A 17,114-nucleotide genomic window follows, 5' to 3' on the forward strand; every position below is an offset into this window, starting at 1 on the left:
CACCCTGCTCCTGCTCAAACCACAAAGCTATATAACTTCCTGGTGTACGTATATACACCTGTTCCCAAGCCCTTCTAGCTTGAGGTCCTCAATGTTTCAATAAAGCAGTCTCAGTCTTTTTTTTTTTTTATATCAGTTGATATAAAAAATAGTGAGACCCAACAGATCTGATATAGAGGGATTTATTTGGGGAGAAGGGAAATAGAGAAGAGTTGGGAACTGAGTGGCCCATGAGGGTGGAGAGACAGAGACAGAGAGACAGTGAGAGAGAGAGAGAGAGAGAGAGAGAGAGAGAGAGAGAGAGAGAGGTGCAAAGGGACCGCCTTTAGAGAAAGTGCAAGAGTAAGAGACAAAGTAAGAGAAAGACAAGGTGGCATGCTGGCCCTTTACATTCTGGCACACCTGGTGGCGGAAGGTGATGATGTCATAGATTGCTAAGCAACCTAGAGGCAGGCTGCTTACATGCCAACACTACCCAGGTAGTATTTTTATGATCCAAATGAGGAATGTGTACTCTAGAGGACACAAGGATGGCTCCAGTCAACTGAAAGTGAAGACATTGAGCTGGTAGTTATGGGACCCACATTCCATCAAGATAAAAGGCTGAAATGAGACCATGCTGCAGTTTTATGTGATAGTTCATGACTACCAGAGAAATGTGGTTAGGGTTTCATGATGGGGGCATACTAGATTTGTAGAGTACCAGCAATGGCCAGTAGTGATCATGGGACATAATTCTCTAGTGGGCTCTAGTTTCATTAACTGAGTCTAGCATGTCCACTTCTCTCAGCCTCTTCCTTCCTTACTCTACCATCCGCTGACATCTGGTGGACTAAGTCAGACATTCTGTTTTGCTCTGTGTGTGTGTGTGTGTGTCATGTTTTTGCTTATTTTTCAAAGAGCCACTCCAGTTGGACATTTGTTCTATACCTTGGAGTCTTTTCATTTTATTGCTTAGCCCCATCACATGTAAGCATTATAAAGCTGGCAAGTTCCGTCATGGCTAGTTTTATACTCTTTACAACTTGATTAAATACTTGAAAATTCCAATTCCAGGCATAGACCATTGAATGTGTGGAATTCTTTGTTATATGGTGTATTTTCTTCCTAGCTACATCCAGGGGGTTTCTGACAGTTTTTTCCCCAAAGATTTAACTCTAGTAATTGGTCTGGCAGCTAGAAGAGGAGGTGAGAGTTACTTCTGAGTAGAGTATCTACTCCCTTGTGGAGGAAGAAGTTTCTGCAGCATTCTGGCTTAACACAAGTATATGTTCTTCCTAGGGAAACTTGGGGTGCTTTCCTAGCCTGAGGAGCACAGTGGTGGAGAAACAATCATAATCCTCAGGAGTGTGTGTCTAGAGACCACATCTCACTCTTTGGGATGCTCTCTCAGGCACTAGCTTTTGCATGATGTACCTGCTTGGACCAAGCACTCAAGGCCCTTATAGCTTTGTGCTCCTGAGTGCCCAGTTTTCTGCCCCTTGCTCAGCTATTCCTAGCAAGGATTCTCATGATTGACACAGAGGTTCCTTGGCTCTCATATTTATCCATTAATCATGACACACAAATGTCGCTTTGCCTACGTACCTATATGGATTCTGACATCTACACCCACAGCTGTATTTAAGTAGCTATTTAGACAATTCAAACTTCAAATCTTTTAAACAATCACACTGAACAATGCCAAAGGTTAACTTTTCTCATTTTTTCCAGAAGGACACTCCTATCAATAAATCCTCTGCCCATTTTAGAGTTAATGTACTTTTTAGTACCAATTTAAAAATACTGAAAAAAAATCAGGAAAATAGTCCTACTTACACTAGATTTAGGAAAAGCTAGGAATCAGCCTAACCATGGAAGTGGGAGGCACTGGCAGTGACTATTAGAACACTGAAAGCATAAAGAAGACATTGGAAAACACAACGATTGATCGTGCTGATGGACCAGCAGAATTAATAATGTGCAAGTTATCAAAAGTGATCTACAAATTTAACACAATCCCCAACAAAATTCCAGTGACATTTTCCACAAAAATGAGAAAAGGGGCTCCTGAAATTCATATGGAAACAGAAAGGATTTTGAATAGTCAAAGCAGTCCTGAGCAAAAAGCACACCTGGACTCAGCATGTCTGGATATGTGCTACACATCTATAGTAACAAAATAGCATGGCACCAGCATCAAAAAGACAAACCTCGGTAATCTTGTTTTTGGCAAAGATGCCAAAAATATACATGAGAAAAAAAGCAAGTCTCTTCAGTAAGTGGTGCTGCAAAAACTGGGTAATCACTTGAAGATGAAGGAATGTAGAACCCTATCACTTGCCTTGTGCAAAAATCAATTCAAAGTTGATCAAAGACCCTAACGTATGACCGGAAACTCTGGATCTGTTAGAAAAAGTGAAGGGAAACTGCTCCAAGGTTTGGGCATAGGCAAGGACTTTCTGAATAGGATTCTCATAATCTGGAAATAAAACCAAGAGCTGACATTTGGATAAGTGAAAAGTAAAAGCTTCTGCACAGCAAAGGAAACCATTGAGGTAAAGACACCCTACAGAATACTAGAAAACCTTGGCTAGCTATACACACAACAGAAGATTACTATCTAGAATACATGAAGAACTCAAAAACAAAACAAAAAAAAAAAACCAAAAAAACTACATACCAAAAACAGAAAAGGAAAAGAAGAAACAGAAGCCAAAAAAGGGCTAATAAGGGGGCTGGAGAGATGGCTCAGAGGTTAAGAGCACTTACTGCTCTTTCAGAAGGCTTAGCTTTGGTTCTCTGCATTTACACAGCGAGTCACAATAATTCATAGCTCCTGTTCCAAGGGATATGCTGCCTCTCTGGCCACTACAGGCACAAGATACGCAAGTAGGACACAAGCAGCCAAAACACTCATATTCATAAAATAAAAATAAATCATTTCTAAAGATTAAAATAAATGGACATACCACAAGAACATAGCCCACAGAATCAACTGACCAGGACTTATGGGAACTTGAGAGACCAGGGAACCTGTATGTCTGACCTAGGTCTTCTACATATATGTTATGGCCAAGCAGCTAGGTGTCCTTGTGGAAACCCTAACAGTGGGATCCGGGGCTGTCCCTTACTCTTCTGCCTACTTGTGGTTTGCCTTGTCTAGCCTCGATGTGATGGTGTGTGCCTTATCTTATTGTACCTTGCTATGTTGTGTTTGTGTGATGTCCCTGGATGACTTGCTCTTTTCTGGGGTGGGGCATGTGTAAGGGGGAAGGGAGGGGAGGCTGAGGGGCTGGGGGGGGTTAGAAGAGGGAGGGGAAACTTTGGTTAGGATGTAATGAGAGAAGAGTAAAATAAAAATAAAAATTAAAGAAGAATGAAATAAAAAATAAACAAAAAAAATAAACGGGCTAATAAAATAGACAGCTCTCAAAAGATAAAGTATACATATACATACAAAAATTGCTCAATGTTCTTAGCCATCAGGGAAATGCAAATTAAAACTATGTTGAAATGTCATCGTACTCCAGTAAGGATGGTTACTGTAATGCCAGCGAGAATGGGGAAGGGGAGGGTCCTTTTCTTATACACTTCCAGCAGGATGGTAAATCAGCTCAACCACCATCCTAACTGGTATGGAGAGTCCTCAAAGCCTAACACAAGAACTGCCATATGAGCCGGCTATACGACTCACAGGCATATCCCTGAAAGACTCCAAGTCATATATCACAGACATACCTGCATATCATGTTTATTTACAATAGACAAATTATATAGTGGGCCAAGGTGTCAGTTGACAGAGGCATGGATAAGGAAGGCAATATAATGTGCGTGTGTGCACGTGTACACACACACACACACACACACACACAGTGAAGTTTTATTTAACTGAAAGAACAGTGAAATTATATTGGTGGCTGGAAAATTGATACAGCTGGAAATCACCTCACTAAGGAAAGTCACCCAGGTTTAGAAAGACAATTATCATGCTTTCTCTCATCCATGGATTCTAGGATTTAATATAGGTGTATATAATCATAAAATAATGTCCATCTATGCAGATAGGGATGTATCCATAAAACATGAAGACAGCAATAAGGCTGGGTGGTTTCAACAGATTAGTAGGTGGCAGGAGAGGGTCCAAAGGGGATGGGATCAGGGCGTGTGACAATAATGAAAAGAAAATGCCTTTATGCAACACCGCATATACATCTACACTGATAAAAAATTTAAAAGGAAATCAATGACTACATATCCCTTTTGTTTGCTAGATCTAAAAATGCATAAAAAGTGGGAAACATGATTAAGAGCAGTATGCACAAAAAAGAGACAGCCCTGAAACAATCCCAGGTATGCATGTAAATTTATGTCTGGCTTTACTGAAGTGCATGATGGGGGAAAAATAGAACACAGCTTTCAAAATGTGGTATGCACATGCTAGTACGAATCCAGACAGGGGCCGTCCCAGGGTGGGGAAGGTTGAAAGAGCAAAGCTGAGATTTGCATTAAATGCGTTTTCAAATGGTAATGCAAAATGGAAGCCAAGGCATTCCAATCACATGGAACCCACACAAGAGGCTTATGGAGGAGCAACTGATCAGTGTCCTCGGCTTCTCTCCTAATTGGAGACAGTCAGAGGGGCCTGTGGAAAAAACCCTCTTCAGTTTTGATTGACAAGGCTAAGCACGTGTTGTTTCTTAAGACCTTGCCTATCTTTCTCTTTTGCAGCTTTTGTGGCAGCTGTTAGAAAGTTGGAGAAGGGCAGTCCAGGCAAGGCCGTGGGGGATCCAAGCTGATACCATAACTGAGTGAACTGAGTGCTGATTGCTTCTCACACGATTTGAAACTAAAGATGGGAAGCAAATAACACGCAATAATTCGAAGGTGACTTTTCTATAGACCATTTTTAAAAAAAGTTTTCTATGACCTAGAAACAAGTCTTCATCTTCCTTTAGAATCAGATTCTACCACCCAAAATCGAATCATTTAGAATGATAGGTTTTTATGGAAAATATAATTTAAATGCAAATGTTAAGATTATCTTCATGTGTTTAAGAACATGTGGAAATGGAACAATTCCCTTGCTCCCTGAAAAATTACTATCTTGAAAACCATGTAGCTATACTATATATTTTTTTCTTTCAGTGCTGGGGCTTGAACCCAGGGCCTCTCATCAATGAGGTCATTTATTTGTCATCACAACTGCCATGAAGTCTTTAAAACAAAGAAAGGAAACACATAGAATACAAAACCACTTAGAGTCGGACTCCTATTTTAACAAAAATATAGCCTGTCTCTTTGTGCCATTTAATGTAGTTACATTTCTGAATTTTGAGAACTGTATAATTGCATTGTTTTTGTCCTTAAAACTCTTGGATGAACTCTTGGAAGAGGAAAAACAAAAACAAAACAAACACCCACCCACCCAACCAACCAAAACCTTTACAACCCAGTCATCTTAGCCAACTACTCTAACTGCCTCGACTTCCTTCACGTCTTGCCATCTACGTTTTTCTGATTGCATCTGGCTGTGTGAGGATGCGTAACTGAAGTAGCCTGGGCCCCGAAGTAGAAAAGGAGAACCCAGAAATAAGTAACACAGCAAACATATTGGGCTGTGCCACTGAATACAATCTGTCTATGTGGTGTGTATTGGCACATGAAATAAAGAGGAAATGTCAGTTATCAGATGTTAAATTATTTAATCGCTATCTACAGGCCCACCTGTGGAAAAAGGCTCCAGACGCAGGAGGAATGCAACTGACTGTGGAAGGTCCTGAGACGAAGCAGGGGTGGAACTCAAAGGGTAATTAGTGCAGTTAAGAGCAATTACACACGTGGAAGACTTAAACATCTCAGGCTCAGGGAAGGTGTGCATCCAGAAAAGCCAGAGAAGACTTCCCATGCGGAGCTGACTCGTGAAGGTTTTATACATCACTGGAGCTAAATTTAAAGTCGTATAAAATTGTTTTAAATACTACAGTCCGTGTTTTCCCAGAGTCCCAGGCACTTAGCATCAGCGTGCCTATCTAGAAAGTACGCTCAACACCTGCTCAGTGCAGTTACTCTCACTGTGTAGCTATAAGAGATGTCAAGCTGCTGTTGCTTTTTGAAACCGGCTGCCCCGAGTCTCCCCACCTGACGCTGGGCAGCGTTGGCACCTCGACCTAGAAAGGCCCTTCTCTGAGAGAAATCTCCATCTGTTTCTCCTTCTGAATAGCCATTCCCAGCTCCTGGATGTTTTCTTCCTGGGAGGAGCTACCCTAAAGCCAATGGAAAGGCCCCAAATAAAGCTCCCGCCCCCCAGCACGGACGGAGCACCTCCCACCCTGGCCAGCCCCCGGGAACTGGGTGTAATGGATCGTGGCCTCCTTTTGAGGTAGCAAGAGTAGGAATAAAAATGAACGAGGAAGATTTGGTAGACAGATATCTTCTGATAAAGTTTCTTTTTAAAATCCTTTTGTTTTTTTATTTATTTCTGTGTGCTCCGTGATGGTCCCCACACATCTCTATCTTTACCGCTGTGTAGAACACACAACATAGCACCCTGGAGGAAGAAATACTACCTGGGACAGATATAGTTTAAAAAAAAAAAAACTTCTAGCACCAAATAACAATTATTAGGCATGTTGAGAAACAGAATCATCTAGTAAAGAATCATAAGAAAAATTCAAAAAATCATACAAGTAATCCCCAAATGTTTCAGATATTAGCACTAAGAAACAAGAATCCACACATTAAATATGAGATAATGTGGGAAAACAGGTAAAGAGATGGGAAACATTTAATTGGGGAATTAGAACCTACCAAAAGAAAAGTTATATAGATAACTTAGAGCTAAAAAATATGACTGGACATACAGTGTTAAAAATTAAGTAAATAGAACTCATAAGCCGGGTGACAGCTTCATTAAAAGATTCCCAAGTGAAATCTGAAGATAGAAATGAAAATGGTAGAAAAGCACATTAGACACATTTTAAACCCAATCAGGAAGTCTAAAGTCCTCCTCACTTGTCACTAGAGTTCTGGAAGTAGAGCAGAGAGAGGAAGGAAGAAGCAATATTTAAGCAGAGATTGGCTGGAGATGTCTCATTGTAGCCGGGGAGTCTCAGTGTAGCTGGAGATGTCTCAGTGTAGCTGGGGATGTCTCAGTGTAGCCGAGGATGTCTCACTGTAGCCGGGGATGTCTCAGTGTAGCCGGGAATGTCTCAGTGTAGCTGGGGATGTCTCAGTGCAGTTTAGCAGTTCTCAGCCTGTGAAGTGTGAACTCTTTGGGGCTTGCAAAACCTATCACGCATGTCAGATAATTACATTACAAGTCATAACAGCAGCAAAATTAGTTATGACGTAGCAACAAATAATTTTATGGTTGGGCTCATCACAACGTGAGGAACTGTGTATTAAAGGAAAGTGCATTAGGACTGTGCATTAGAAAAGTAGAGAAGCACTGGTCTAGTGAGAGAATCCAACCCAAGAATCTTCAAGATCTTCAAGAACAACTACAGTGCACACTGCATTATCGGAGCTGATAGGAAAGTCTGTATAAAAGAGGAGAAAAGGACAAAAGCAGCCAGAAAGGGGGGGGGCGAATCGTTACTTCAAAACATCAGCAATAGCACAGACAGCTGACTATGGTCAGAAGTGACAGAAGCCAGGGGCAATGGGGTAATGTCTTTAAATTACTGAAGAAAAGAACAACCAATTTAGAAGCCTGGCTTATGACCTTTCTCTCTCTCTCTCTCTCTCTCTCTCTCTCTCTCTCTCTCTCTCTCTCTCTTTCTCTCTCTCTCTCTCTCTCTCTCTCTCTCTCTCTCTCTCTCTCTCTCTCTCTCTCTCTCTGTGTGTGTCTGTGTTGCTGGGTATTGAGCTTGGATTTCATTTCTTGGTTTACAGAGAGGAACTGCTAAGGCACCTAGACTTATACGCTGAACAACTGCTAAGTTCTTGGCCTCTTGGCATGAGACAGTCATTGTCAAACTGTATTGTGTCAGCCAATCTAACAACACACCCTTTAGCATGGATTCCTTCTATTGGTTCTGTTTCTATAAACAATGCTGACCAATACAGTCAACAAGCAGGGATATTTAGAGTCACTCATTGAATAATGTCTTGGATTGATGGACCACATATGAAGATTATAGTAGAGGTGAGAACTTGCTTCTGCAGCAATGACATCGATGTCACACAAAGCATTACCTGTTCTGAGGCAATACGGGCAAATAAATAATTGCTTCATTAGTTATAGCAAAGTGTCTCATATTATTATATACCATACATAACTGTCGATAATGACAATAAGCAACTATGATATGAGATATATCTTTACCATAACTTTATCATTAGTTTAAAATGCACTTCTACTTATGAAATGTTTATTGCACAGCAGAATGCTATATGTCAGCATCAGCTGCATAGACCCGTGTTTTCAGCATTTCTTCTGTTTTATTTGTTTATGTGGGCATGCCACAGCACACATGTGGAAGTCAGAGGACAATTTGTGGGAGTTAGGTTTTCTTTCCATCTTGTGGATTCTAAGGATTAAACTTGGGTCCTAAGGCTTGGTAGCAGATGCTTTCCCCTCTAAGGCAGTGGTTCTCAGCCTTCCTAATGCTGTGATCCTTTAATACAGTTTCTCATGCTGTGGTGACATGCCCCCCAAATCATAAAATTATTTTCATTGCTACTTCATTACTATAACTTTGCTACTGTTATGAATCGTAATGTAAACATTTTTGGAGATAGATGGCTGACAAAGGGGCCTCAACCCACAGGTTGAGAAGGCCTGCTCGAAGTCTTGTGAGCCGTGCTTTCTTCTCTTCCTACTTGCAAGACAACCTCAAGGGGCTGACTATAGCATCTAGGGTTGTGTAAATGTATCCCACGATGCTCACATACTAGAGAAATCAACAAAGGACACACGTCTCTTAGCGTAATCCTTGCTCTTAAGCATCATATGGCTGTAGCTTAGGAAGAATTATACTTTATCCTAAGCTTTGATCAGTAATCACTATGGTAGAAGGAAAGAGAGACGTGTATAGTGTCTGGATGTGAATACAAAGCAAACAGACTAAAAGGGGTTTTCACCTTTATCTTATCTTTCAAAGAAATCTGTCAACATTTCTACGAATCCTTTACATCTTGTTTCAGTCTGTTTCAAGATCACTACAGCTCATAGTTGTACAGTCTCCAAAAGCAACATTCCATATGGTGTGAATATGTAATACAGTCCTTCCACAGAAGCCCAATTTTCTGAGCACATGAAAACAGCGGTGGTCATGGAACACACAAAAGTGTCCCAGTCACAATAAAAGATAAAGTCTTCCAAAGATAATCTTTTTTCTAAAGATACACTTGGGAAAAAAACCCCACATAGCAGAAGCCAGGAACATTTGAACAAATCATTGTTTGCAGAAATAGTGGAGTTTTGTTTTTTTTTTCTATTCCTTCACTGCTCAAAGATTTAAGCCACCAACGGGATTCTCCCTTGGGATAATCTTGTCTCTGGGAATATGTCCAGGCTTTATCACTTTGTCATCCTGTGTTGTCATTTCTTTCTTTTCTTGTTTTTTTGTTTTCTATTCCTTTAGTGTACCAGGACATGGTAGCAGACATTGTCAGCTACAAAGTGCACTCCTAAGAACCAGGCAATTAAGGAATAGCACAAAAAGTCTCATACGGTTTTAAGTTATTTTATGATTTTATGTTCTGTTGCCTTTGTAGCCGCACTGGGGTGCATTCGGCCTGTGAACCACGGGTTGGGCACACTGGAGGGTAGCAGACCCTAGCCATACCCTTTCCCCTTAGTCAGTCCTGCCTAGGGTCTTAACATATTCATACCTATACTAGCAAAGTGCCATTTAAAATATTCTAAACAACAGAAGTTTTTTTTTCTCACAGTTCTTCAGGAGGAGAAATCCGAGACCTGGCCCCTAGCAGATTCAGTGTCTAGGAAACGCCTGCTTCTCAGCAACGGTCTCTTTCTCTGTGATCATGTGGATTTTTGTTTGTCTACTTTTGAAATTATAATTTAGTTATATTTCTCTCTCCTACTTCCAGACCCTCCTTCAAATCATGGACTCTTTTTTTCATTAATTGTTATTGCATACATGTGCATATATGTTTATTCATTATATTCCTAAATATTACTTGTTCGCTCCACACCATGTTATGTGTGTGTATGTTTTCAGGGCTGACCAGTTGGCACTGGACAACCAGTTACTGTGCTCTTCCCTAGGGACAACCACCTCTCCCAGCTTCCTCAGTTGCCTCGGGTTCTTTGTGTAGGGTTGAAACCTTATGGGTTTTCACATCCAGTTTGCATTTTCACTGGTGTCATTCTTGTTCAACTCATGGTAGGCAGTCATGTTGCTGGGACCTTATGAGTGGAGCTTCTGACACTTGTAGGAGACACACTCACAGCAAACTCCCCGATCCGCTGACCCTTACAGCCTTTCCTCCCTCTCGTCCACAATGTTCCCGGAGCCTTAGGTGTGGGAGTGTTCTGTAGATGTGTCCATTGGGACTGGGCTCCACGGCAATGCATTTTGATTGGGTGTGGTTTTCTGTGGTGGTCTCTTATCTGATGCAAAAACAAGTTTCCTTGATGAGGGCTGAAGACACAATGACCCGTGGGTATAAGGACAAATGTTCAGACTGTAGTTAGGGATTTTGCTGGTTTAGGAAATTTGTGAATGTAGATTTCCCCCAGTATCCATGACCTCACTAATAGCGAGTCCTTAGCTAGGTTTCCAGTCCAGGGCACGGTTTCATGCTTGTCCACCTAGAGAGCTGCCGGTTACTGTCGAGGTACACATGTCATTATGGCGCTCTTGGTGGCAGTGCGCCATGCTGGCCACTGATGTGGTCCATAGGCATGGTAATTGGGTAGGACTGCCTTCCTCCTTCGAAGGCCGGAGCCGCGCCTTCTGGAACCATAGAAGCTAGTCCTCAGGGAGGAGACGTTCATGTCAGCTCAGCTTGGGGTCGTCTTTGGTACATGTTTCTGAAGAACATGGTGTCTTCAGTAAGAGGGACTTACCCTCCACTTCTGGTGAGTTCCCAAGGATAACCACAATAGGCTGTGTGTTTGTGGAATCCCTTGAACAGCCCTGGCCAACAACTCAATGAGCAACACTGAGGTTTTGTTAGGTGGTCTTTGGCTCTTAGGAAGGACCACAGCCAGCCCAGATGAGAGATGTTCATTCAAACCGTAAATGTATACTTATATTGGATTTACATTTATTATAGAGTTTTAAAAATGTAAATAGTTAATAGTATAATTCCTCACGGCTTTTTCAAACATCCTTACTGTTATTTTTCTGCTTCCCTCCTTCTCCTGTACTTACCTCCCTCCTGTTCTCTAAGGAGCCCCTTTCCCGTTTCCCTGATTAGACATTGTACCTTGCCACTTCCCTCTCGATTTCTCTCCAGCCTCCTATCCTGGCAGTGGTCCCAGTTTACTTTCCTGATGCCTGTTCTTACAATAGGCAATGTATCCACGTCTGAAGATTTGTCTTTCTAAGCCTAACTGCCTAGAAACCCAGAGATCACTCAATATGATCTTTCTAGTTCCATCAATTTACCTCCAGAGTTCATGCTTTCATTATTCCTTATAGCAGAATAACATATGTGCTGTGCATGCGCCACATTTTCAATATCCATTCATCAATTGCAGGAAATTTAGGTTGATTACATCTCCTAGCCATTGTGCATAGAGCAGCAATGAACGTGGCTGTGCTGGTACCTACAGAGCGATTGATTAGTCCTTTGAGTATATGTCAAGGAGTAGTATAGCTGGGTCCTATGACACATTTATTCTTAGCTTTTTGACTTTTCCCCACATTAATTTGCATAGTGGCCACAACAGTTTGCAATCCCACCAACAATGAGTGAGGGGGTCCCCTTTCCCGGCATCCCGTCCAGCATTTGTTACAGATTGTTTCATTGATCTTTACAGTTCTCACTAGGGTAAGATAAAATCTGAGTCATTTTAATTTGCATTTCTCTAATAACTAGGGATAATGAATATTTTTGATATATTCTTTAGCCACGTTTTTCTTCTTTTGATAACTCTATTCAGGTCCAAGATCCATTTTTTTTTGAATGGGCTATTTGTCTTTTTGACTCTGTTTTTTGTTCTTTGTGTGTTCTGGATATTAGTCTTGTGTCAGATGTGTAGCTGGCAAAGATTCTCTCCCATTCTGTGGGCTGCCTCTTCACCTGGATGATTGTTTACTTAGCTGTGCAGAAGCTTTTATGCTTTGTGAGGTTTCACTTGTCAGTTGTTGGCTTTAATTCTTGGGCAAATGGAGCCCTGCTTAGGAAGTCCTCCCCTACACCTATAATGTAGGGTGCTGCCTATGTTTTCTTATAGCAGGTTCAGTTCTTGGGGTTTCACATTTAGCTATTTGATCCATTTGGAGTTAGTTTTTGTGCAAGGTGATAGGTACAGGCCTACTTTCTTTCTTCTGCATGTGGACATCCAGTTTTCCCAGCACCATTTGTTGAAGACGCTTTCTTCTCTCCAGCTCATGTTTTTTGTTATCTTTGTCCAATGTTAAGTGGCTGAAATTACATGTGCTCCTGTTTCAGTCTTTGCTTTTGTTCCTTTTGTCTACATGTCTGTTTTTGCGCCAACGCCATGATGTTATTACTATGGCTTTGTAATGTATCTTAAGATCTGGAATTGTAACCCCTCCAGTATTGTTCTTGCTCAGGATTGTTTTGGCTACCCTGGGTCATCTGTGGTTCCATACAAATTTTAGGGTAATTGTTTTTTCTATTTATGTAAAGAATAAGGCAGGGATTTTGACTAGGATGGCATTGAATCTGTAAATGGCTTTTGGTAGAATGGTCGTTTTCACAACGTTAATTCCACCAACCCACGAGTGTGGTCTGCCTTTGCGTTTTCTAGTGTCTTCTCTCTTTCTTCAGAGGCTTGACATTTTCGTTGTAGAGATCCTTCCCTTCTGTGCCTAGGTTTATTCTTAGATATTCTGTTCTCTTTGAAGCTATTGTGAATGGGAATGTGTTCCCAATCTCTTTCTCCGTATGCTTGTTGTTGGTGTGTAGAAAAGCTGCTGATTGGTGCAAGTTGGTTCTGTATCCTGACACATTGCTGAATTTATTTGTCATTTCTAGGAGTTTTCTGGTACAATTTTGATCTCTAATGTATAGTATCGTGCCACTTGAAAATAGAGATAGTTTGGCTTATTTCCCCTTAATTTCTTTTTCCTGACTTATTGCTCCAGCTAGTACTTCAAACATAGTGTTGACAAGAAGTAGAGATAGTTGACATCCCTGTCTCATTCCTGGCTTCAGGGGGATTGCTTCAGGCCTTCCTCTATTCAAGATAATGCTGCCCAAGGGGCTCTTGTATATAGACTTTATTATGTTGAGATATGTTCCCTCTAGGACTTTTATCATGAAAGTGTGTAGGATTTTGCCAGAGGCCTTTTCTGCAGCTATTGAGATGATCAACTGATTTTTAACTTTAAATCTCTATATGTAGTTTATTATATTTATTGACTTGCATATGTTAAGCCATCCAGCATTTCAGGGATAAAGCCAAATTAGTCATGGTGTATAACCTTTTTGATGTATATTTATATTCTGTTTGCAAGTATTTTGTTGAGTATTTTTGAGTCTATGTTCACTAGGGACATTAGCCTGTTGTAATGTTTCGGAGTGTCCTTTTTCTTTCTTTCTTTTCTTCTTTTCTTTCTTTCTTTCTTTTTTGAATAGTTTAGGGAGGAATGCCTGTAAATCTTTTTTGAATGTCTGGTAGAACTCTTCTGTGAACTCATGTATTCCCGAACTTTTTTTTTAAGCAGGAAAGATTTTTATTACTATTCAGTCTCATTTGTTATGGGCCTGCTTAGGTTGTTGACTTCTTGGTTTAATTTTAGTGTTTTGGCTGAATCTAGAATTCATCCATTTCTCTTAGGGTTTCTAGCTTATGGGAGCACAGGATTTTAAAGATATTTCCTTATAATACTGGATCTCTTTGGTGTCTGTTGTAGCGTTTCCTGCTAATTCCTGACTCTGTTAACTTGGGTCCTCTCTTTAGGGTCTATTGCCTGTCGTGTTTATCTTCTGAAAGAACCAGCTCTTAGGTTTGTTGATTCTTTGTATTGTTTTCTTTGTTTCTATTTTGTTAATTTCTGCTGTAATTTTTTTTTTTTTTACTATTTTTTGCCAATTCAAACTGGGTTTGAATTGGCTTATTTTTAAAATATTTTTATTTAATTTTTAAATTTATGTGCATTGGTGTCAGGGTGTCAGATCTTGGAGTTACAGACAGTTGTGAGCTGCCATGTGGGTGCTGGGAATTGAACCTGGGACCTTTGGAAGAGCAGACGGTGCTCTTAACCACTGAGCCAACTCTCCAGCCCCGAATTGGTTTATTTTTTGTTTTTCCAACTTTTCAGTTGCATTATTCAGCTACTTAGTTTATTCTCTTTCTGATTTTAATATAGGCATTTGGAGCTATGAATTTCCCATACAGCTTTCAGTGTGCCCCAAAAGTTTTGTGCTGCATTTTCATTTTTATTTAGTTGTAGGAATTTTTGTTCACTGTTTTTTGATTTCTTCATTGATCCATTCACCATTTGGTAACAAGTTCTTTAGTCTCCATGAGTTTGCTCTCAATTTTAAGTTTTATTGCACTGTGGTCAGATAGGATACAAGGAGCAACTTCAATATTTTTTGGATTTGTAAGGATTTGCTTTGTGTCCCAGGATGTGATTTTTTTTTTAAGCTTCCATGTGCTGCTTAGTAGAATGTGCTTTCTTTGGTGTTTAATATCCTGTTAAGTACAGTTGATGGATGATGTCAAATATTTCTGATGTTTCTCAATTTGTTTTGTTTTGTTCAGATGGCCTGTGTATTGATGAAAGTGGAGTAAAGAAATAATCGAATGTTGGTGGATTGATACTAATCTGTGTCTTTAAGTCCAGAAGTAGAGTAATCTTTGTCTTGTTTTGCTTTGTTTTGGATGAGACTGGGCACCCCAGTGTTTGGTACATATGTTTAGGATAGTTAATTAGATTAGATGATTAGATTTGATTAGAATGAAGTAACCCTGTTTGTCTCTTCTGATTAGTTTTAGTGTTTTTTTCAGACATTAGGATCACGAAGCCTGCTTGATTGCTGGTCCTGGAGTTACCAAGGTCATTCGTTTGGCAAGTATATTTATAGAACTGATAGGTTTCAGAGAGATGACACTGGCTTGATCTTTCATATTGTTGCTATTACTTCAATGAATTTTGGTTGTGGGGACTTCCTTTGTTAGGTCTGAGTTTGCTGTGGGTAAATCGGGTCTGGGGAGAAAGGACCCAACGCAGCTGGGTTATGTCTAGAGGGTGGAGATGCCTTGGATGAAGTGAAGTCAGGTAGACAGAGGGAACTAGGCTGGTGTTTCCTGTTACAGGCTGGGAGTGGGTGGGTAGATAGGGCTTAGTGTAAAGTTGGATATGATATGGGAGGGTCCTGTGGTTGGAGGATAGCTAGAAAGGTTCCTGATCCAAGCCTTGAGGTCCTTTGCAAGGAAGGGCAGACAAGGCTCATGTGGTGGGTCCTAGGCTAAATCTGGAGGTGGAGTTGGGTGGAAAAAGAGTATAGGAGGTGGTCAGGGGTGCTCACCGGTCTAGATCCTAAAGGAGGATGTTATAGTCTGGGTACCTAGTAGGGTTGTAGAGGTGGCCTAGAAGGGACCCATGAGTGAGCAGGAAGGGCGGGTTCCTGTAGAAGCCTAGAGGTCATAGGGTAGGCTGGGACAGTGGTTCTGAGACATGGGCTAGAACTGATGGGATGCAGAAAAACGAGTGTGTTATTCACCAGGGTAGACCCTGGAGGGCAGCGTGGGAAGTCTGGGTACCAAGCACGGTGCTGGAGGTGGTGCGAAGGGACCTGTGGGTGGATTCAGGTAGGATCAGTCCTGATGGAAGCCTAGACGTTTCCAGTAGTGCAGGAAGAGGTGGTGGGACTAGGCCTGGGCATGGTATAGGGGACCCTGTAGAAACCTACAGGTCAGCTGCTACCCAAGTGTAGGTGGCCAAATTAGGCCTGGGTACTGGCTGTTGGCATCTGGGATAGATCTTGTTGGTACTGCAAAAGTGGGTGGTAGGGCGTACTTACCAGGCTAAACTCTGGAGGAGGACTTGGAGAGACTGAGTGTGGAGTGGAGTCCTCTGTGTTCTCACACAGGAGAGATCTCCAGAGCCCCTTTCACAATGGCACTACTCCCACTCATCATGAGACCTCTGCCACATGACCTGGGCACCTTCCAGGGGCCCCACCTCCTAAGACCACTATATTGGTGATTGGGTTTCAGTTTCAACTTTGGAAGAGACACAACGATTCAGATCACAATACCTGGATATCTGTCTGTTTTCCTTCATTTTGGGTAGACTTCCAACAACCGAGACACAGAGCTGTTCTTTATACATGAAAAATCTTAAATAGGCAACTGTTCAGAGTAGTAAAATGAAGAACAGCACAGAGGTTCAGTTTAGACTCTGAGATTAGGAATCTCAAGCAGGCAACATGGTTCCTTTCTATTAAGTATTGGGTAGTAACAATCTTTCTACTTTCTTTATAGGCTTGTCCAGGAGTAAACCATATGTGTTAAACCTGTCCTCCTATGATTTGTGTATGGACTGCCCTCTCTCCAAATACGGCTGAGATTCAATTTCCACTAAGAGATTAAGAAATGGGACCAGAGCTAGGTGTTGTAGGCACACGTCTTTATCCCCAGCACTCAGGAGGCAGAGGCAGATGTATCTCTGAAGTTTGAGGCCAGCCTAGTCTACAGAGCAAGTTTCAGGACCATCAAGGCTACAAATCCTTTCTCAACATCCTCCTCCAAATGATGAAACCAGAAAGGAACTTGAAGAGGAAAGTAGGACTCACTCTGCCCTCATTAATGGATACATCTACTTATACAGTCAATGGATTGATGGATTAAAAGTTACTTTGAACATGAGTCTCTTTGTAAAAACCAGTTTGGGATCTGTGCTAGCTGGTTTTATGTTAACTTGATGAAAGCTAGAATTGTCTGAGAGAAGAAACCTCAACTGAAGAAATACTTCCACAGGATCAGCCTGTAGACAAGCCTCTAGAACATTTGAGGA

At 41.2% G+C, this 17,114-nt stretch overlaps 1 long non-coding RNA gene across 1 annotated transcript; it reads left to right on the forward strand.

The window, feature by feature from the left end:
• The first annotated feature begins 457 nt into the window (after nucleotides 1-457).
• LOC311603240 lies at nucleotides 458-16,904 on the forward strand. The gene is made up of 5 exons (XR_014781016.1): nucleotides 458-479; nucleotides 4,254-4,332; nucleotides 4,711-4,866; nucleotides 5,701-5,788; nucleotides 16,583-16,904. It is a non-coding gene; the product is annotated as an uncharacterized lncRNA (long non-coding RNA).
• Nucleotides 16,905-17,114: the final 210 nt, after the last annotated feature.

Source organism: Acomys minous (genome assembly GCF_964271855.1).
Source record: "Acomys minous genome assembly, chromosome: 8".
NCBI classification, from domain to species: Eukaryota; Metazoa; Chordata; class Mammalia; order Rodentia; family Muridae; genus Acomys; species Acomys minous.